The sequence below is a fragment of the Rhinopithecus bieti genome, unplaced genomic scaffold (assembly GCF_001698545.2).
Source record: "Rhinopithecus bieti isolate Rb0 unplaced genomic scaffold, ASM169854v2 scaffold_52032, whole genome shotgun sequence".
Lineage (NCBI taxonomy): Eukaryota > Metazoa > Chordata > Mammalia > Primates > Cercopithecidae > Rhinopithecus > Rhinopithecus bieti.
The window spans coordinates 490547-513190 of NW_016821592.1; the positions used below are offsets into that span (position 1 = coordinate 490547).

Here is a 22644-nt window from a genome sequence, read left to right on the forward strand (position 1 = left end):
AATTTAAAATTTAAAATTATTTATTTTTTATTGCTGCTGAACAAACTAAATTTATTTATTTTAAAAAAATTGATATGAAATTATAAGAATTTATACAACGTAATGTTTTAAAGTATATCTACATTGTGAAATGGTTAAAGCTAGCTAATTAACAAATACATTACCTCATATAGTTATCATTTTTGTAGTGAGAACACTTAACATCCACTCTCTTAGCATTTCTCAAGAATACAATATTATTGTCTTTAACTATAGTCACCATGCTGTACAATAAATCTCTTGAATTTATTCCTTGTTTAAGAGCAGTTGGATGCAATGGTTGCCATGGTAAATACTTTTCATGAGAACTAAGTATTGTTGAAAGCTGTTATAATTTACCATTATTTAGTTTCAGAGTGGCTTGCATGTTTTTACTTTCCCCCTTCACTTAAATATTTTATCTGCATCAGAATTTCTTTTTAAAAATTTTCTCTGGGAAAGACATACTGTTTTATATACTTTTAGCCTGACTCTGACCTCACATTTTAGGCTGTTCACAGGTAGCATCTCAGGCTTCAGCAGTTCAGGGAAAAAGGGCAATTGGGTCATCTTATCATGGAGGGTGTTTATGAATGCTCACACTATAAATGTGCTCAATAGCATAGTAATGAAATCAGATTTTATTCAGACTCTAAAAGACAAAATGTAAATGCAGCTTTATGGCATAGGTGAGTTCTGCAGCTGTGGCAACATCTCCTGTTGACAGGTGTCCTGTGGCTTATGTTGTTAATTGATACTATGGTACTCAAAGATAGCAAGATAATGAAATGAATTATTCTTTTTTTTTTTTTTTTTTTTGAGACGGAGTCTCGCTCTTTTGCCCAGGCTGGAGTGCAATGGTGCTACCTCAGCTCACTGCAACCCTTGCCTCCCGGGTTCAAGCGATTCTCCTGCCTCAACTTCCCAAATAGCTGGAATTACAGGCATGCACCACCACACCTGGCTAATTTTTGCATTTTTAGTAGACACGGGGTTTCACCATGTTGGCCAGGCTGGTCTTGAACTCCTGACCTCAGGTGATCCGCCTGCCTCGGCCTCCCAAAGTGCTTAGATTACAGGTGTGAGCCACTACGCCTAGCCATGAATTATTCTTTTCTTTCTTTTTTTTTTTTTAAATAAAAAGTGAACTTTAATGTCAAAAACGCAAACTTGAGGAGATCACACACAAGGCTGTCACTTTACACTTGGAGGGTTGCACAGCGCCGGCCATGAATTATTCTTAAAAAGAAAAAGACCTAACACAAAAAATGACATCAAGAACTTCAGTGGAGGCTGGGTCACGCCTGTAATCCCAGCACTTTGGGAGGCTGAGGCGGGAGGATCACAAGGTCAGGAGATCGAGACCATCCTGGCTAACACAGTGAAACCCCGTCTCTACTAAAATACCAAAAAAAAAAAAAAAAAAAAAAAAAAAAAAAGAGCTGGGCATGGTGGTGGGCGCCTGTAGTCCCAGCTACTCAGGAGGCTGAGGCAGGAGAACGGCAGGAGCCTGGGAGGCGTAGCTTGCAGTGAGCCGAGATTGTGCCACTGCGCTCCAGCCTGGGCAACAGAGTGAGACTCCGTCTTAAAAAAAAAAAAAAAGAACTTCAGTGGATACACACAGGATTGAGAAACATAATTGAGGGAGGATTTGTGTTGAAATCATATACTCATAAAATAGCCAACCCAAAAGAGCCAAAATATTCTGGTATATTTTAGTCACAGGGTTGGAGACTCGTATCCTTTTAGGACAACTTTTGCTCTTGTCCCTCAAAAAAGAAAACTTCTTATTGTCCAGTGTGATACTGTGGGTTTATCTGCTTTTTCCTTTTTCTCTAGAATGAATGATAAACCTGCCCATTAGTGAGTTACCGACATATATTGAGCTCTCTGCTCTCTTTCCTCCTTGTCTCTCTCCATCCCTCCTTTCTCCCTCTTTGTCTCCTTCCCTCCCTCCTTTGTCCCCCCATTCTTTCTCTTTCTCCTTCCCTCCCTACCTCCTTTTCTTCCTTCTTTTTTAGTTTAAGACCATTCCAAAGGCATCATTGATGTGATGATGGCATAGGTGTAGATGACAGTGGGTGGGAAAGTTGAAAGAAATGGAGATGATATATTTGAGATGGGGTCATGAAAAATTCTGAATCATTCATTCTGAGTAATTTTTTGCTTTTTTATTAGTAATAAATGATAACTTTAAACTCTGAGTATATATTGGTCACTGAGTGTTTCACATAGCTAATTTTATATCCCGAACTAGCTTCTGAAAACAGGGACTATTAATTGTGCTTTCTGTGTTATCACAGGATCCAAAAGGAAAACTCCTCCAAGGTCCATTTTTTACATTTAGGGGTACATTACATACACACTCAAAACTCATCTTCTTCAGGAATCCTTTATGAATGCACCCCCTTCTATTTCAATCTCTTCCATTTTAAAATTTTAAATTAAAATACAGACAAGTATAAAGTTTTCTTGCCTTATGGAATTAAGAGTTGCCCGACCTCGGCTCAGTATAAGCTCCACCTCCCAGGCTCACACCATTCTCCTGCCTCAGCCTCCTGAGTAGCTGGGACTACAGGTATGTGCCACCATGCCCAGCTAATTTTTGTATTTTTAGTAGAGACGGGGTTTCACCGTGTTAGCCAGGATGGTCTCGATCTCCTGACCTTGTGATCCTCCCACCTCAGTCTCCCAAAGTGCTGGGATTACAGGCGTGAGCCACCGCGCCCGGCCTGCCTGCCTACCTGCCTGCCCGCCCACCTCTCTCCCTCCCTGCCTCCCTCCCTTTCTTTCTTTCTTTCATCTCACTCTGTCGCCCACGCTGGAGTGCAGTGTTTCGATCTGGGCTCAATGCAAGCTCCACCCCCGGGCTCACACCATTCTCCTGACTCAGCCTCCCGAGTAGGTGGGACTACAGGCATGTGCCACCACGCCCAGCTAATTTTTGTATTTTTAGTAGAGACAGGGTTTCACCATGTTAGCCAGGATGGTCTCGATCTCCTGACCTCGTGACCCGCCTACCTCAGCCTCCCAAAGTGCTGAGATTACAGGTATGCACCACCATGGCCGGCCGGCCTGCCTGCCTTCCTTCCTTCCTTCCTTCCTTCCTTCCTTCCTTCCTTCCTTCCTTCCTTCCTTCCTTCCTCCCTCCCTCCCTCCCTCCCTTCCTTTTCTGATGAAGTTCTTGCTGCTTGCTCTTAATCTTGGGACTTCCAATTTTCCCTGCTGGATTGGGGTATGCCAGCTGGCAGCTGTATCCCCAGACACCAGGCCTTGAAGAAGTGGTCTGTGAGTCCCCTCTAGCCATCAGATCTAGTGGGATGCTGTCTCCTAGATATATCTTGACTTCTCCCTGCTACAATTCTGCATCTTAGTCTCTTGGTAACTGTATTAATCTGTTCTCACAGTGTGATAAAGAACTACCTGAGACTGGGTAATTTATGAAGAAAGAGATTTAATTGACTCACAGTTCCACAGGTTGTACAGGAAGCATGGCTGGGTGGCCTCAGGAAATTTACTATCATGGCAGAAGGTGAAGGGGAAGCAAGCACGCCTTATCATGGCAGAGCAGGATAAAGAAAGGGGAGGTGCTACCCAACCAGATCTCAGGAAAACTCACTCACTATCTTTCTTTCTTTTTTTTTTTTTGAGGTAGAGTCTTGCTGGAACTCCTGGCCTCAAGCGATCCACCTGCCCTGACCTCCCAAAGTGCCGGGATTACAGGTATGAGCCACTGCACCCAGCCAGGAGAATAAAAATATATAGTAGGTGGGAGCTTTCATTGCCCCTAATCTGTAAAAACTCAGTGACCTGCCAAGTAGCAAAAAATCCTCCTATAAATGGGAGGATTAATTATTTCTGGTACTGAGATATACATTGGATGTGGTATATATCTTCATTTTTTATTTTTCTATGAAGACTTTGTGAATCTCCTGTATCTAATAGTTTAAATATATTTTGAGTACGTTAAATGAAACCCTAATGAAGTATGATTTGGAGGTTTTTTTTGCTTCAAAAAACAAAATCTATATGCTGTCACTTTAAATCTTTTCCCTCTTTCTTTATTTGAAGGCAGAAGTAATCAAGATATTTTCTCTAGGGCATTTTGGGGACCTGGGACTAATCTTAAGCAGGTGGCATATGTGACCAACCTGTGTGTTGTGAGTCAGGGATGCTGATAAAAGCCTCCTATGTTTTTCCACCAGCCTCTCATATTTTCCTTCTGTTTTTTTATTTTTTGAGACAAGGTTTCACTGTGTCACCCAGGATGGAGTACAGTGGTACAATCTCGGCTCGCTACAACTTCTGCATCCTGGGCTCTAGCAATCCTCCCATCTCAGCCTCCCCAGTAACTGGGACCACAGGTGTGCACCATCACGCCTGGCTAACTTTTGTATTTTTGGTAGAGACGAGGTTTCACCATGTTACCCAGGCTGATCTCGAACTCCTCACCTCCAGTTATCCACCTGCCTTGGCCACCCAAAGTGCTGGGATTACCGGCATGAGCCACTGCACCCAATGCTCTCTCATATTTTCTAAAATACTACTATCAGACTTATGTTTGTTTGGTCTTTAGAAATATGAATATTCTTTGGAAAGGGAAACCATCCCAGTGAGGATTTGTTTATTAGATAGCTGTCCATGTTTGACATCTGGCTAGGAGTAAGAGTTTGAAGAAATATAAAACAGGTAAGTTGGAAAGGATACTAGGAGGTATGATAGAAGAAGAAGAGGAAATTTCCTTGTAATTTTGCCTAGGATGAGCCCTTAATGTAATTAAAGATGGTCCTTCCTTCCTCTGCTTCCCCCGGGATTTTAAGACCTGCTTTCCTTTTCTTCCATCTTTTCTTCTTCCCAGACTAAGAAGTTCAAGAGGTTTTGAGGTATAGTGGCTCATGCCTGTAATCCCAGTGCTTTGGCACGCCAAGGCAGGATAGTCACTTGCGGCTAGGAGTTCAAGACCAACCTGGGTAAAATACCAAGACCTGGTATCTACAAAAATTATTTAAAAAAATAAGTCAGGTGTGGTGGCATGTGCCTGTAGTCCTAGCTACTTGGGAGGCTGAGGCAGGAGGAACGCCTAGCCCAGGAGTTTGAAGCTGCAGTGAGCTACGATTGGTGCCACTGCATTCCAGCCTGGGTGACACAGTAAGACCCCGTCTCAAATATACAAAACATAATGACAACAACAAACAAAAGGTTTGGGGCCATAAAAATGAATTATTGTAAAAATTGACTAAAAGGGCAAGGTCATGTATACTACATAGGAAATGTCCCCTAAAGGAAATTCTCAGTAAAATTTTCCTCCAATGAGTCTCAATTATATTAGAATTTTTCCTTTCAGGCAATCTTTATTTAAATTATCCTACTTAAAAATCAAATTACGAATCTCTAAAACTATGATTTCCAAAAACAATGAAGTTTCCTAAAATGAGATTATGCATCAGCAGCAGTGCCACCAGCTTAAATAAATTGTATAATGGAATTGTCAGCATTGCTCATATGTTTAGGGCAAAACTTCTGCCAAATTTTGTAAGATAACAATCAAATACTGCATGACCTTGATAGATTATTTTCTTACTTTAGTAAAACCACATTCTTCTTTGAGAAAGGTCAAATTCAGAGCAAGGGTACAGCTTCCTCTCTACTAGTCTTTCATAAGTTTGTCATCTGATACAGGGACATGGTTAGGTCAAAGGGGGAATGTGCTTTATCTAGACAGTTTAAAATTTCTTCTCAAAGTACCTAATCCTTTGGGGCAAACTTTCATAGATTTATATTGCTTTTTCTCTGGTGAATGATGCTAAATTTTATTACTTTGAAAGTTATTGACTATTCTGTGATTAAAGAAAAAAGAATTTTTTTTCTTTTTTGAGACAGAGTCTCGCTCTGTCGCCCAGGGTATGGGTGACAATTTCTTGCTTTATTTTGTTTTATCACTTTTGTAATAAAACAAAATAAAGCAAGAAATTGAAATTTGCAAGAAGGAATAAAGAAGAATGCCCATATAACCCCAAATCCCACCTGCCCTGATAGATTATTTAGTATTAACATAGTGACCCATTTCCTTTTAACTTTTTTTAGAAAGGTGCATCGCTGAAATCATTGGTAGGTAAAGTTTTGCATATACACACTGCTTTTTGAAAAGTAGTGGATCCAGATTGTGTTGCTCTTCACAAAAAGAGGCTGGGACAAATGGAAAGGTAGACCATGTTCTTGGTAGGAAGCCTAACAGCATCAAGATGTTAGCCGATTAGAGATTAGCAGTATCCATTAAAATTACAATTGTGCATTTAAAAAAAACCAAAATCATATCCTTTGCAGCAACATAGTTGCAGCTGGAGGCCATTATCCTAAGCAAATTAATGCAGGAACAGAAAACCAAATACTGCATGTTCTTACTTATAAGTAGGAGCTAAACATTGGGTACCCATGGACATAAAGGTGGCAACAAAGACACTGGGGACTACTTAAAATTATTATTATTATTATATTATTGTTATTATTTTTTTGAGATAGTGTCTCACTCTGTCTCCCAGGCTGGAGTGCAGTGACACAATCTCGGCTCACTGCAAGCTCCGCCTTCTGGGTTCACGCCATTCTCCTGCCTCAGCCTCCTGAGTAGCTGGGACTACAGGCACCCACCACCAAGCCCAGCTAATTTTTTGTATTTTTAATAGAGATGGGGTTTTCACTATGTTAGCCAGGATGGTCTTGATCTCCTGACCTCGTGATCTGCCCGCCTCGGCCTCCCAAAGTGCTGGGATTACAGGCGTGAGCCACCGTGCCTGGCCCAAAAGTTGAAATTATTTTTAAAAATTACAAGTGTATGTACATTTGGACCCGGCATTCTATTATACTTTTAATAATGATTTCTAGAGATAGTATTGAATGAATATTATTCATTGCTTTTTTTTTGTAATAGCAAAAGAAATGGTCACTTCAGAAAAGTTTTTTAGAAAAAAAATTGGAAGCAACATAAATGTCAATCAGTATAGGCCTTGTTAAATTATTTATGGCATAGCTACACTGTGGAATACTATATAGCTATTTAAAAATGAGTAAGTGCTTTTGTATTGATTTAGACAGATCTTCAAGATCTATTAAATGCAAAAGTAACTTACTGGAAAATGTGTATAGTCTTTCATAGTTTGTATAAAAAAGGAAGAGGACAAAGAATGTATATTGTCTTTGACCCTTCTGGAAGGCCAGACAAGAAAATACTAATATTGATAACCCATTTGAGGCTGAGAATGGAAACCAGTGGGCCCTGGAGTGGAGTAGGGGTGAGACTTTCTATTGTGTATAATATATATATATAGTATACTTATTTTTTTTTTTTTTTTTTTTTGAGAGCGGAGTCTCGGCTCTGTTGCCCAGGCTGGAGTGGGCCAGTGGCCCAGATCTCAGCTCACTGCAAGGGCTCCGGCCTCCCCCGGTTCACGGCCATTCTCGCTGCTCAAGGCCTCCAGTAGCTGGGACTACAGGCCGCCCCGCCAGGTCGCGGCCTGGGGGCGGCCGGGCGCTTAGTTTTTTGTAATTTTTAGTAGGAAAGCCGGGGTTTCACCATGTTAGGCCAGGATGGTCTCAGGATCTTCCTGACCTCGTGATCCGCCCGTCTCTGCTCCCAAAGTGCTGGGATTACAGGCTTGAGCCACCGCGCCCGGCCTCTATTGTGTATATTTTTATGCTTGTTTGCTGCTTGGACAATGTGAATGAATGAATGCGTTATCTATTCACATTAAATTAAAATAGAAATAAAGAATGTGTGGGCTGGGTGCAGTGGCTCATGCCTGTAATCCCAGCACTTTGGGAGGCCGAGGTGGGCGGATCACCTGAGGTCAGGAGTTCAAGACCTGCCTGGCCAACATGGAGAAACCCCATCTCTACAAAAATTAGCTGGGCATGATGGTGGGCACCTGTAATCCCAGCTACTCAGGAGGCTGAGGCAGGAGAATTGCTTGAACCCAGGAGATAGAGGTTGCAGTGAGCCAAGATCGCGCCATTGTACTCCAGCCTGGGAGACACAGTGAGACTCCGTCTTAAAAAAACAAAACAAAACAAAGCAAAACAATGTATGGTTCTTTGCTAAGATGATTAAGATAATACTATCGACCCATTATCAGTAGGACTTTAATATTTAGTTTAATTATAACAGTGATACATTTGCACTGAATCACAATACCACATTTATTCGATTTTAAGATGTATTTTTTCCACGTATTAAAATTTTTGAAATGAGTGGTTTCCCCCTGCCTATTACATATAAATATACCATGCTTAATTTTGCTGTTTGGCTATTACTGAACATTCAGGTCATTTCTAGGTCTTTTTCTTTCATTTTCATTTTGAATAATTGTCTCACATTGGTTATTTAATCATTAAATTTTTTTTTCTCTTTCAACAATTAGAAACCAGGTTGCAATGCTACAGTATGGTGTGGTGCTTAAAAATATGGGCTCTGGAATCACACTGCTGGGTTTCAATCCTGACCCTCCTAGTATCTTCAGGTTGAGTAGTGTTGGCAGCAACCCAAGTCTCCTAATTTGTGGGGCGGATTTAGCACCATGTTTGGCAGCAGCATAAGCACTTAGTTAATATTATTTTTTTGTCACAAAAATATTTCTTGATATATAAGAATTATCTCTAGTACAGATTTCGGGAAATTGCATTATTTAACAAAAGGGCATAAACACTTTAGGACCCTTGACAGGTATTGGTAAATTGTTTTTTCACAAATTCTTATCTATGTGTTTGCCTATCAGCAGTATCATACCAACAACCAGTATGATATTTTTAACCCCCTTTGAATTAGAGAGGCGATAATATTTAAATATTTAATTTTTTAACTACTAGATTGATGGAAGTTTCTTTTTAAAATTCCATATATTTAATTGCCATTTAGATTTCTTCTTGTGTGAATTTGTTTATTAATGACTTCTTTGCCATTTTCTAACGTAGTCTTTTTTTTTTTTTTTTTTTTGACAGAGTCTCGCTCTGTCGCTCAGGCTGGAGTGCGGTGGCCGGATCTCCGGCCCACTGCAAGCTCCGCCTCCCGGGTTTACGCCATTCTCCTACCTCAGCCTCCCGAGTAGCTGGGACTACAGGCGCCGGCCACCTCGCCCGGCTAGTTTTTTTGTATTTTTTAGTAGAGCTGAGGTTTCACTGTATTAGCCAGGATGGTCTTGATCTCCTGACCTCGTGATCCGCCTGTCTCGGCCTCCCAAAGTGCTGGGATTACAGGCTTGAGCCACCGCGCCCGGCCTTCTAACGTAGTCTTAATGTTTATCTGATTAGTTTATATGAACTGGATACAACACTGATACTTTAACTTTACATTGTTTTATGCATTTTAACTTGTTTTAAAGAAAATTTTTAAATGAACTCAGATTACCTTTTAAATTAAAAATATGAAGATAGTATTCAAACAAAAGGGTATCTATAACATATTGCACAATTTAAAGACTAATAATAAGCTGGGCTCAGTGGCTCACACCTGTAATCCCAGCACTTTGGGAGGCTGAGGTGGGAGGATTGCTTGAGGTCCGGAGTTCGAGACCAGCCTGGCTAATATGGTGGAACCTTGTCTCTATTGAAAATACAAAAATTAGCTAAGCATGGCGGTGCACACCTGTAATCCCAGCTACTCTGGAGGCTGAGGCATGAGAATCGCTTGAACCTGGAAGGCATAGGATGCAGTAAGATGAGATTGAGATTGCACCACTGCACTCCAGCCTGGGTGATGGTGAGACTCTGTCTCAAAAAAAAAAAAAAAAAAAAAGACTAATAATAAAATTAACACCTCTACACCTCACATTCAGCTTAAGAAGTAGAACATTAGCGGTACTTTGGAAAGCACTATGTAAAACTCCCCAGTCTCAACCTTCCCAGTCTTGGGGTTACCAGTCGTAAATTTTATGCCTTGCTTTTCTTTATAGTATTACCATACATATATGTGTGTGTGTGTGTGTGTGTCTAAATAATATATTGCTTGATATTTCCTGTTTTCAACTTTTGTATCAATGTAATTATAGTGTATGCATGCTTCTATGACCTGATGCAGTACAGTTCTATCATGTATCAGGTCTCTACATGAGTCTGTTCTCCTGGTGGATTTGTCTCTGGTCAATACCACTAAGTCTTAAATATTATAGCTTCATACTAAGTCTTAATATCCAGTAGGGCATCTGTTCTTCAGGAGTGTCTTGCCTATACTTGGCACTTGGCACTTGGTTCTTTCATATAAATCCTAGAAAAAACTTGTAAAGTTTAATTAAAAAAAAAAAAAAAACCTAATGGCGTATGATTCAGAATTGCATGGAATCTACAAATCAATTTGAGAGAACAGACATCTTTATGATGTTCTGTTTATGAAAAAGGTATGTCTTAGCTAGGTGTGGTGATTCATACCTACAATCCTAGCACTTTTGGAGGCCAAGACAGGAGGATTACTTGAGGCCAGAAGTTCGAGACCAGCCTGGGAAAGATGGTGAGACCATGTCTCTACACAAAATACAAAATTAGCTGGGCATGATGGCGTATGCCTGTAGTCCCAGCTACTTGGGAGGCTGAGGCAAGAGGATTGCTTTAGCCCAGAAGATTGAGGCAGCAGGAGGCATGGTTGCACTGCTGCACTCCAGCCTGGGCTAAGAGTGAGACCTCACCTAAAAAAAAAACCAAAAAAACAAAAAACCTCCTATGTCTTTCCATTTATATTTGCAGTAGACAGAATAATGCCACCTGCCAAGATGTCCATGTCCTAATGCCCAGAGCCTGTGATATGTTACATTACATCTGAGTTATCTAGATGGGCCCAATGCAATCACAAGGGTTTTATAAGAGGGAGACAAGACGGTCAAAGTCAGAGAGAAGATGTGAGGACTGAAGCAGGGTTTGAATTTGAAGATCGAGAAAGGGGCCACTAGCCAAGAAATGCAGGCAGCCTGTATCACATGGAAAAGACAATGAAAAGATTCTCTCCTAGAGCCTCCAGGAAGAATGTGGCTATGACAACTTGATTTTGGCCCATAAAACTCTCTCCTACTACTGACCTCCAGAACAGTAAGATAATAAACTTGGGTTGTTTTAAGATGCAAAGTTTGTGGTCGTGTGTTACAGCAGCAATAGGACACAAATGCAATATTCTATACATAGCTGTTACAAAAATAACTTGCTGGATTTATTTCTAATCACTTTATAGTTTTCATTGCCATTTTAATGGTATTTTTTTTTTTTTTTGAGACGGAGTCTCACTCTGTCACCCAGGCTGGAGTGCAGTGGCCGGATCTCAGCTCACTGCAAGCTCTACCTCCCGGGTTCACGTCATTCTCCTGCCTCAGCCTCCCGAGTAGCTGGGACTACAGGCGCCCGCCACCTCGCCCGGCTAGTTTTTTGTATTTTTTAGTAGAGACGGGGTTTCACCATGTTAGCCAGGATGGTCTCGATCTCCTGACCTCGTGATCCGCCCGTCTCGGCCTCCCAAAGTGCTGGGATTACAGGCTTGAGCCACCACGCCCGGCCTTTAATGGTATTTTTAAAACTAATGTTATTATATCTTGTACTTTATAGAAATGCTGTTGATATTTGTGAACTGATTTTTGGGTCTAAGAACCTTACTTATTCTAAGAATTTATCTGGAGATTATTCCATCAGATTCTATCATTTTCAAATAACCACAGTTTTCTTTCTACTTTTCCAGTTCTTTCTTTCTTATCTTATTGGGCTGCTTAGACCCCTAGTACAATATTTGATAGAAGTGATGATAGTGGCCATCATTTTTAAATGTCTGATTTTAATGGATATGATTTTAATGTACCACCTGCTAGAGGGTTTTGAAGATACTCTTTTCTCTTTGTCCTGTATTCTGAGAAACTTCTTGACTTCTATCTTCTAGTATACTAATGTTTTTTTTTTAGTTAAAATATTTTTTACTTTTTAAGATAGAGACGGGTTCTCACTGTGTTGGCCAGGTTGGTCTTGGAGTCCTGGGCTCAAACAATCCACCTGCCTCGGCCTCCCAAAGTGCTGGGATTACAGGGATATGCCACCGTGCCTGCCCTGATTCTCTCTTTTTTTTTTTGTCATGACAGCCTATTGTTAAATTTTCATGTTTTAATATGCTAACTAGTCCCTTTGATTTTTTATTTCAATTAAAATTTTAATTTTAGTTATTCTAATTGTTCAGATCTGCTTTGTCAGTTTTTATATTCTCCTGTTTATACTTTCAATGTTAAATACATTCTATATATTTATAAAATAAATCTATAATTGATCATCCAATATCAAAAGTTTTTGCAAGCTGATTTTGCTGTTGTTTCTGATGACTCTAACATATTGTGGCTTGTTTCTTTGTGTGTTATATAATTTTTTATTGTGAGGTCATGTTCCTTGGAACTTTGTGAGAATTCTTTGAAGTCTGACTTTAAGGTGTGTCCTGCCAAACATAATTTGCTTATACCTGCTTGCACTGTAAGAAAACCTGATTCCAGGCTGGGCACGGTGGCTCATGCCTGTAATTCCAACACTTTGGGAGGCCGAGGCAGGGGGATCATGAGGTCAGGAGTTCAAGACCAGCCTGGTCAACATAGTGAAATGCCGTCTCTACTAAAAATACAAAAATTAGCCAGGCATGATGTCAGGTGCCTGTAGTCCCAGCTACTCAGGGGACTGAGGCAGGAGAATAGCTTGAACCCAGGAGGTAGAAGTTGCAGTGAGCTGAGATTGCGCCACTGCACTCTAGCTTGGGCAACAGAGTGAGATTTCGTCTCAAAAACAAACAAACAAACAAAAAACAAAACAAAACAACAACAACAAAAAACCTGATTCCAACGATCCATTCACTAGCTGTGTAACTCTAGGCAAGTTACATAACCTCCTGGCCTCCCTTTCCTCATTGGTACAATGGGATACTGAGTGTATACTTGGCTGGGTAATGAGTTAATATGTATAACGTGTTTAACGAACTGCTTGGCACATGGTGTGTTCTCAATATGTCAAATATCATTATTACTACTTAATTTTTTTTCCAGTTAGGCTGTCACTGAGTACAGCATACTGTGATATCACCAAGAATTATAGAGCACTGCTATAACATTACTTGACACATAGCTTCAGATATGGCCGTATCATCCTCTAAAATAAAGATCTATTTTCCCTAAGTTATTTCCTGAAAGTCTTAGATCACTGGAGAGGCTGGAGTTGGGGTTGGGAAGAGTGGAGGGGAAGTTGATGAGGAGAAATGGTGGAAGGATCTCTCTGGAGGGGCTACTGCTGACATTACAGGGTCCCCCCAAAAATAAAGCTGGTTAACCATCTAACTGTCCTACAGAAAAGCCCTTGAGGCAACACACCTTGCCAATGCACCCAGAGCTTCCAAAGAGTCTTTTAGGAGGCACTCTTAAAACTAATGACCAGCCAAGGATTCCGACATTTCAAGAAAACCTGCAACATGAAAGACACATACCAAAACAAACAGAGAAAAATGGAATTCAGATGTTAGAAAGCAGAGAGTTCTTGACCCTGGAAAGAGTAAAGTCGAGTTACAGTCACTGCTTGTAAAACTGTTTGATCTGCAATGTTAGCACTGCCATGGCCACAGTCTCATATCACTAAGGATTAGATGCAAGTAACCCACCACCAGATTATAATGGCTTAAACAAATAACCATTTATTATTGTCACAAAACAAGAAGTTGGAGGTAGCAGCTGCAAGCATTGGTTCAATATCCCAATTATGGCAGAAATGGCACCTTTGTGATTTTCTCCTTTGTTTCCTCATGGTCCAAGATGGTCACTGCAGTTTCAGGAATCATATCTTGTTAAAGGCTGATGCAGTCCCCATGCCCTTCTTTATGAGTGGGAAATCCTATACAGAGTATGAGGGAGGCTGTTAATGGGAGTAGCTTAATGGCTGCCAAGGGCTCAGAGAAATCTTTCCTCATATTTATAGAGCCCAATTTCTCATCAGAGGACTCTTGGCTTAGATTGGTGTTAAATGCAAGTAATCAGGTAATGATCATTGTGATGGTTAAAACTGAGTGTCAACTTGATTGGATTGAAGGATGCAAAGTATTGTTCCTGGGTGTATTTGTGAGGGTGTTGCCAAAGGGGGTTAACATCTGAGTCAGTGGGCTGAGAAAGACAGACCCAGCCTCAACCTAGGTGGGCACAATCTAATCAGCTGGCAGCATGGCCGTAATAAAAAGCAGGCAGAAGAATGTGGAAAGACTAGACTAGTTGAATCTTCTGGCCTCTGTCTTTCTCCTGTGCTGGATGCTTCCTGCCCTTAAACATCAGACTCCAAGTTGTTCAGCTTTCGGACTCTTGGACTTTCAACCACAGACTGCAGGCTGCACTGTTGGTTGCCCTACTTTTGAGATTTTGGGACTCAGACTGGCTTCCTTGCCCCTCAGCTTGCAGACGGCCTATTGTAGGACCTCACCTTGTGACTGTGTGAGTCAATTACTCCTTAATAAACTCCCCTTTATATATATGTATTAGTTCTGTCCCTCTAGGGAACCCTAATACAATCATTTATAAATTAGTAGATTCTGCCACTGCTGACACCTGTTTGCCTAATGAAGCTTCCTATCTAGTTAACTGACAGTGTGCCCTTGTGGGACTGTTATCACTAACATCAAAAGGATGGCGGGGGAGGGGAAAAATCCCACAGTGGGTCTTAAGAAGACAGTTTTACAAGCACATCACTTTTCAAAGGTTTAACACCATTTAAAAACCATTTCGTATTACATACGATATAGAAAACATCCACAAATGGTTTAAAAATATGTTGGCTGTGACTATGTAAAGCTGGCAGTGTTCTGTGGAACTCTATAAGAGTTTTCTAAGTTCCTCAGGAGATTGATTCACAGGTGAGTTAAGCTAACTTGGGAATCAGTCCCTGGAGCTGGGTTGTGGATGACAACAATTTCAACTTTTTCTTTTAAACATAACAAAGCTCAAGCACCATTATATAATGGTAATGTAAATCAAAACCACTGGGGAAAAATAACCCGTAATTCCACTACTTTAACAAATAAACCATTTTCATTTTTCCGCGTTCAGTCCATATATCTTTAATGGTGATTGGCATATTTCTTTAAAGGACAAATCACCAATCTAAATGCAAGCTGCTCTTGAGCTATGAGAGATGCTCACCGAGCATTTGGGGGATAGGGCCACACAAGAGGTTTGATTCACTGTCTCTAAAACTCTTCTGACACTTACAAAGTAGCAAATTTTTTTTTTTTTGAGACGGAGTCTCGCTCTGTCGCCCAGGCTGAAGTGCAGTGGCGCGATCTCGGCTCACTGCAAGCTCCGCCTCCCGGGTTCACGCCATTCTCCTGCCTCAGCCTCCCGAGTAGCTGGGACTACAGGCGCCCGCCACCTCGCCCAGCTAGTTTTTTCTATTTTTTTAAGAGAGACGGGGTTTCATCGTGTTAGCCAGGATGGTCTCGATCTCCTGATCTCTTGATCCACCCGTCTCGGCCTCCCAAAGTGCTGGGATTACAGGCTTGAGCCACTGCGCCCGGCCCAAAGTAGCAAATTTTAAAAATCATAATTTGTGTGCACATCTCATCTGTTCTAGATTATAATCTCTCAGAAGACAAATAAGAATCATGGTTTACTCACGGTTGCATTCCCTGGAATACCTAGTGTGTACTTTGTCCATAAAAGACAATTAATAAATATTTATTGAAAAAGTGTCCAGCCTGGGCGACAGAGCAAGACTCCGTCTAAAAAAAAAAAAAAAAAAAAAAGTGAATGGGGGCAGGGCACCATGGCTCATGCCTGTAATCCTAGCACTTTGGGAGGCCAAGGCAGGTGGATCATCTGAGGTCAGGAGTTCAAGACCAGCCTGGCCAAGATGGTGAAACTCTGTCTGTACTAGAAATACAAAAAATTAGCTGAGTGTGGTGGCATATGCCTGTAATCCCAACTACTCAGGAGGCTGAGGCAGGAGAATTGCTTGAACCTGGGAGGCAGAGGTTGCAGTGAGCTGAGATCGCGCCACTGCCCTCTAGCCTGGGCAACAGAGTGAGACTCCATCTCAAAAAAAAAAAAAAAAAAAAAGTGAATGGGGCTGATCAACATGGGGGTGTGGAGGCTAGGACTGGGACCAGGAGGTGACAACAAGGCTGGCTGTTCCCCAGTTCCCTTCTGGTTTGGCTAGTAACACAGTCTTGCATGAGAAGAGGGCTGAAGGGGAAGGGAGTGTGGGACACCACCATCAGTTTTCTCAGTGATGCTCTCTGGAGTCCCTGTCTGCTTCTGGCCACCCTAAGCTCTCATCTCTATTTACCTAGAGACCAGAGAAGAAACACTATGTGATCTTTGAGACGCTCTACCCTCTGGTATCTACTTGCCAGGGTTGCTGTAAGGATTGCATGAGTTCATATATGTAAGCTGTTTGACAAAATGCTTGACATGTGGTGTATTCGGAGATTAGGTAGAGTCCATGGGGGGGCACAACCAGAGTAACAGACAGTCCTAGAAGAGGCATGCTAGAGACAGCCCCGAGCAGTTAGGGGCCCGAGGACAAGAAGTAATTTGGAGATAGCCAGTTAAACATTTACCAGCACACCCTGAATAGAGGTATGTGCTTGGACAAAAAGCCTCGTACTTAGAGACTTCAGGACGAAAATGCAAATGGACAAAACCATCAACTCCATCATTGGGGGCAGCAGAATACCATGAGTGGCAGAGAGAAACGAGCATTTCATTCAGGGGTCATCATCCAGGAATAAGACCAAACTAGTCCTTCCACAGCAGAGACCAGCAAAGATCCTGGATACCAACTGGATCTGAAGCCCCTCCCCTCAGTGCCCCAGAATGCTGCAATCCAGTATCACTGAGCTGCCATCCTGAAGATGCCACTGGGCACCTGTCCCCATGACTGAATCATCCAGAAGACTGTTTAAAAGCCAAGGCTATGAGACTTTTGATTGGCTGGTCAGTTTTCAAATAGTTGGAATCTAGAACCCGGTTCTCATCTCAGATTCACTTTTCCACCTTGACTTTTACTCCCCCTCAGTGAGGCACACATTGTCTTCTGGTGCTCACAGGCCACAGCAGTTAAGTGGTAGACATCTATTTGTTTCTGTCTTTTTCTCCATAGCGACCAGTCCTGATGGACTATTCAACGATCGCTCCTCCTTGGCTTATCAGGCCTCATACAAATCACATGCTGACCCAAATGACCAATGAACTGCCTCTGAAGGAACCAAAGCGACGGGGGCTGTGGAGCTGAGGACCTCTCTCGAATCCCTCCAGGCTGAGAAATTAGTGGCCCACTTTTTCTGATGGTAAAATAATAATTAGTATGATTAATATTATTACTAAAATTATTAAAGAATGTAAAGCTTGATGAAATCTCTTTGGGTGATAGGAAAATGAATTGCTATAGGATCTTGGGTTTTTGTACTGAAAAAAGAGAATTTTTTTTTTTTTTTTTTGAGATGGAGTCTTGCTCTATTTTCCAGGCTAGAGTGCAGTGGTACAGTCTCAGCTCACTGCAACCTCTACCTCCTGGGTTTTAAGCAATTTTCTCTGCCTCAGCCTCCCAAGTAGCTGGGATTACAGGTGCTCACCACCATGCCTGGCTAATTTTTGTATTTTTACTAGAGACAGGGTTTTGCCATGTTGGCCAGGCTGGTCTTGAACTCCTGACCTCAGGTAATCCACCCGCTTCGGCCTCCCAAAGTGCTGGGATTATGGGCGTAAGCCACTGTGCCAGAGAAATGTTTTTTAATGGTGTTTTTAAACTGTTCTACGCTAGAGGATGGACAGTCTGCTTTCTGTAGACCTCCTGATTACGTTATCCTTGATCTTATATACATTAGACTCTGGTTGGGGGAAAAAATACACATACACACACACACACCCCAAACAGATTCCATTATTCTCAGTGAAAAAAAAAACTCATTAATTGTAGGTAGTACCTCAGTGATAGTGCTGATAGGAGGTGAACTAAGGTCAAGAATGTCTGTTGCATCCATTACTTGTGCTTTTTTTAAAAAACAGTGATTTTACACTTATACGGGGCCATTTTGACCTGGCTACATCAAAATGTCTGCTTAAAAATGTCCTGCTTCAAACTTATATTGTATTTGGTCTTGCAAGCACATCCTATCCTGACCACCTCACTCCCTGCTCCTTAAAACTATACACTAAAAAACACAGGAGCATTTGCCCGTGGCACAGGTCAGGAAGAATCCACAAACAACCACGACAATATGCTTTTTATATATAGTGGGAGCAGTAAAGCCTATGCAAATTATTTTTCTTTTTTTTTTTTTGAGACGGAGTCTCGCTCTGTGGCCCAGGCTTGAGTGCAGTGGCCGGATCTCAGCTCACTACAAACTCCGCCTCCTGGGTTTACGCTATTCTCCTGCCTCAGCCTTCCGAGTAGCTGGGACTACAGGCACCCGCCACCTCACCCGGCTAGTTTTTTGTATTTTTTAGTAGAGACGGGGTTTCACTGTGTTAGCCAGGATGGTCTCGATCTCCTGACCTTGTGATCCGCCCGTCTCGGCCTCCCAAAGTGCTGGGATTACAGGCTTGAGCCACTGCGCCCGGCCCGCAAATTATTTTTCTTCATCAAATCTTTTAGATGTAATTTTAGAATTCTAGATGTTCAACTATCTGTAGGTGATTGGTAATAACTGTTTTGCTGGCTGCACAGTGTGAAAATACTATAGCATATAATGAGAAGTAGGAGACAATTCTATCTTTTGTGGTCAAGGCCCTCACATGTCAGACATGTTGTGGTTTTCTTCTGCAAGAGAAGTGGGAGGTGGAATAGGGAAGTAAGGAGAAAGGGGAAATGACCGAAGAGATTCAGTCATTCATTAAAGAAATACTCATTGAGCCCTACTGTATTCCAGCAATATTCCAGGCACTGTTAATAGAAGCAAAACAAAGATCTCTGCATTTGGAATTCTAACTGGAATAAGGTTATACTGGACATGAGTATGGGAACTGTTGGCACATAGTGATGTGTAATGTTCTCATTTGAGTCTACAGTATACTTCTTATAGCTATGTTGGAACATACCATCGATATTAAATGCAAATATTCACCTATGAGAATTCTTACAGCAATTGTGGTGGTGCTGTTCTTGATGCCATTGGTGAGCCAACATTTGCCATATACAAGAAGGTATGTAGAAACCCAAAACTGAAATTAGAGGTAGGAAATATGGCTGGAACATGTTATGGAAATGCCATATATATATTTTTTTCAATTTTGTGAACATTTATTTGTTAATTTCTAAAGTTAAGTTCTCTCTCCTTTTAAAATATGTCCCTTCTTTCCCCTCCCAACTTTTATTCCAGTTTCACGGGGTACATGTGCAGGTTTTATACATGGGTAAATTGCGTGTCACAGGGGTTTGGTGTACAAATTATTTTCTCACCCAAGTAATAAGCACAGTACTCAACAGGTAGTTTTTTATCTTCACCCTCCTCCCACTCTTTACCCTCAAGTAGGCTCCAGTGTCTGTTGTTCCTTTATTTGAGTCCATGTATACTTTTTTTTGTTTTTTTTTTTTGAGACGGAGTCTTGCTCTGTCGCCCATGCTGGAGTGCAGTGGCTGGATCTCAGCTCACTGCAAGCTCCGCCTCCTGGGTTTACGCCATTCTCCTGCCTCAGCCTTCCGAGTAGCTGGGACTACAGGCGCCCGCCACCTCGCCCGGCTAGATTTGTATTTTTTAGTAGAGATGGGATTTCACCATGTTAGCCAGGCTGGTCTCGATCTCCTGACCTCGTGATCCGCCCATCTCGGCCTCCCAAAGTGCTGGGATTACAGGCTTGAGCCACCGCGCCCGGCCAAGTCCATGTATACTTAAATGTTTAACTCCCACTTATAAGTGAAAACATGCAGTATTTGGTTTTCTGTTACTGAATTAATTTGCTTAGGATAATGGTCTCCAGCTCCATCCATGTTGCTGTAAAAGAGATGATTTCATTCTTTTTATGGCTGCATAGTATTCCAGGGTGTGTATTACCACATTTTCTTTAACCAGTCCACTATTGATGGGCATCTAGGTTGAATTCCATGTCTTTATAACCTCATATTTTTGTGGAACTGTGGCTTCTTCCTGGTCTTTGTTACAGGAAAGACATTTAAGTGATGTCACCTATAAAAAGGCTAAACTCTAGTCATCTGAAAGATAAAACACCAGAATCTCTAACTTTAGTTTCATCAACATTTTCCAGGTCTTTCTTCTATATCGCCACCTAAAAATCATTTATGATCTTATGAAAGTATAAATTCCAGAGAACTACAATTTGTTTTGAAGACTGTGATAGACGCTGCTAGTTACCTGCATAGTGACCATTTCCCTCTTCTTTCTTGTTGAGATAATCCTAATTTTATTAGGGCAGCAATGGCATTTCTGGGTATAGATAGGAACTTTCCCAGCCAAATCGGGGGCCACATGACATGCTTCTGGCCAATAAGATGATACAATAAAGACAGATATAGTTGGTACTATCTTTACCTCCCTTTTTTCCCTCTGTGGCCTTGAACAGTATATATGTGATTCCTGAAACTGCAACAGCTATCTTGGACCCTGAAGAAAAGAGTGGAAAATTACAGAGGTGCCATTTCTGCCATGATTGAGATATTGAACGAATGCCTGCAGCTGCTACCTCCAACTTCTTGTTATGTCACAAAAATAAATGGCTGTTTGTTTAAGCCATTGTAGTCTGGTTTTCTGTTACTTGTAGTTGAATGTTATCCTTGGCGATATGAGACTGTAGCCATAGCAGCACTAACTCTGTTGATCAAACAGCTTCACAAACATTGATTGTAACTTGACTTTACTCTTTGTAGGGTCAAGAACTCTCTGGTTTCTGACATCTGAATTCCATTTTTCTCTGTTTTGGTATTTGTCTTTCATGTTGCAGACTTTTTTGAAATGTCTGGGATCCTTGGCTGGCTATTATTTTTAAGAGTGCCTCCTAAAAAGTCTCTTTGGAAACTCTGGGTGCATTGGCAGTGTGTGTTGCCTAAAGGGCTTTTCTGTAGGATGATTATATGGTGAACCAGCTTTATTATTGCGGAACCCTGTAATGTCAGAGCCTGAAGGCCTTTTTTCTGGGACTATCCAGTTTCTCCAGAGGATTGATTAGGTTTGGTGGTGGGGGGACATGGGGTGGGGGTAGGTTCATGCTTGGTTGCTGGCATTTTGGGAGCAGGAAAGGGACATGCCTGATATATTCACAGTTCAGTACATAGTCTCTTACATGAAACTCCAGTCTTTTCAGCTCTATAACTCATTTTGTTCTGCATGTGGCTTAATCTTCAAGTTCAGAGACTGTTGGGTTAATCGGAGTATGAACCTCCGTTCTCTTTTTGGGTAGTGAGCAGAGAGGGGTCTGGCTGCTTGAGAGTTGTTCAGGAGAATGGAAGTCCAACCATTTTCCACACATGTAGCCCTCCAATCTTATTAATTTTGGAGTCTCAGCTTCACTTCTACCTTCTGTGGTTCTTGCTGCCTGCAAGCACTGAGACTGTTTATAGCTCATTACCCATTGAAGTTCCCCTCCAAGATGCTTAGATTTCCACTTCCTCTGTCCTATTAAGTCATTTTTACTTCTCCATTCACTTTCCATCTTCCCTAAGTTTGCTGAACATTCTTTGTTCTTGTTTCCTTCTCCAACTTGTTGCTGGGGGCTAAAACCTCTTTTCTGTGTATTCCTTTACTATTGTGTCACTGGTGTTTGGGAGGAGGCACAGAAGTGTGGTCACTCTACCATGCTTTCCTTCCTTTTGCTAGTTAACTTTATTTTGAATCCCAGAATGTATGGTAATGAGCATTTTTCCTAGTCTGTTTTATGTTGCTGTAATGGAATATCACAGACTAGGTAATTTATAAAGAAAATGAATTTATTTCTTACAGTTCTGAAGGCTGAGAAGTCCAATGTTGAGGGGTCTGCATCTTGTGAGGGCCTTCTTGCTGTGTCATCACCACGGAGAAAGGCAAGAGAGCACACAGGACAGACAGGATAGGGGCCAAACTTATCTATTTGTTAGGAGCCCACTCCTAAGATAACATTATTTCCAGGGCCTAATCATATCTTAAAGACTCCACCTCTTAATACTGTTACAATGGCAATTAAGTTTCCAATACATGAATATTGGGAGACAGATTCAAACCATAGTAGCATCCCAGTAGTTGGCTGTAGGAATGAAAACCCTGAGAAGAACTGAATAGTTCAGCAGATTGTGGCAGGAGCTCAAGTCACTTATTGGTGAAAGAAATCCTACCCAAACAGGTAGGATTCCAAAAGAGGAATTCCAAAAGAGGAATTTATTGGTTCACTAAAGTGGGTGGTTCAAGTTGAATGGACAATTTTGATCTAAAGGAGAAATTCAGAGAGTGAATCTATTATGTAGGAGGAAGAAAAGCTCCTTAGGTTAGTTAGTAGAAGTAAAATGAGTTAAATCAGTAAATTCAGGGCAAAGTGAACCTGTCAGCCAAAAGTTTTAGAAAGGGAGAGAAAGCAAGGATACAAATTGGCAGAAATTGCAGAATGTTTATGTGAAAACAAATGCAAAGGGAGCCAAGAATCCATGGGAATTTCACCTGGTATGATTCAAGTTCCATCCAAGTTGTGGTGT

The 22644-nt window shown here is 41.4% G+C and overlaps 1 long non-coding RNA gene across 1 annotated transcript; it reads left to right on the forward strand.

The window, feature by feature from the left end:
- Nucleotides 1-3697: 3697 nt before the first annotated feature.
- Nucleotides 3698-20668, forward strand: LOC108520892 (uncharacterized). The gene is made up of 3 exons (XR_001883052.1): nucleotides 3698-3741; nucleotides 17134-17320; nucleotides 20550-20668. It is a non-coding gene; the product is annotated as an uncharacterized LOC108520892 (long non-coding RNA).
- Nucleotides 20669-22644: the final 1976 nt, after the last annotated feature.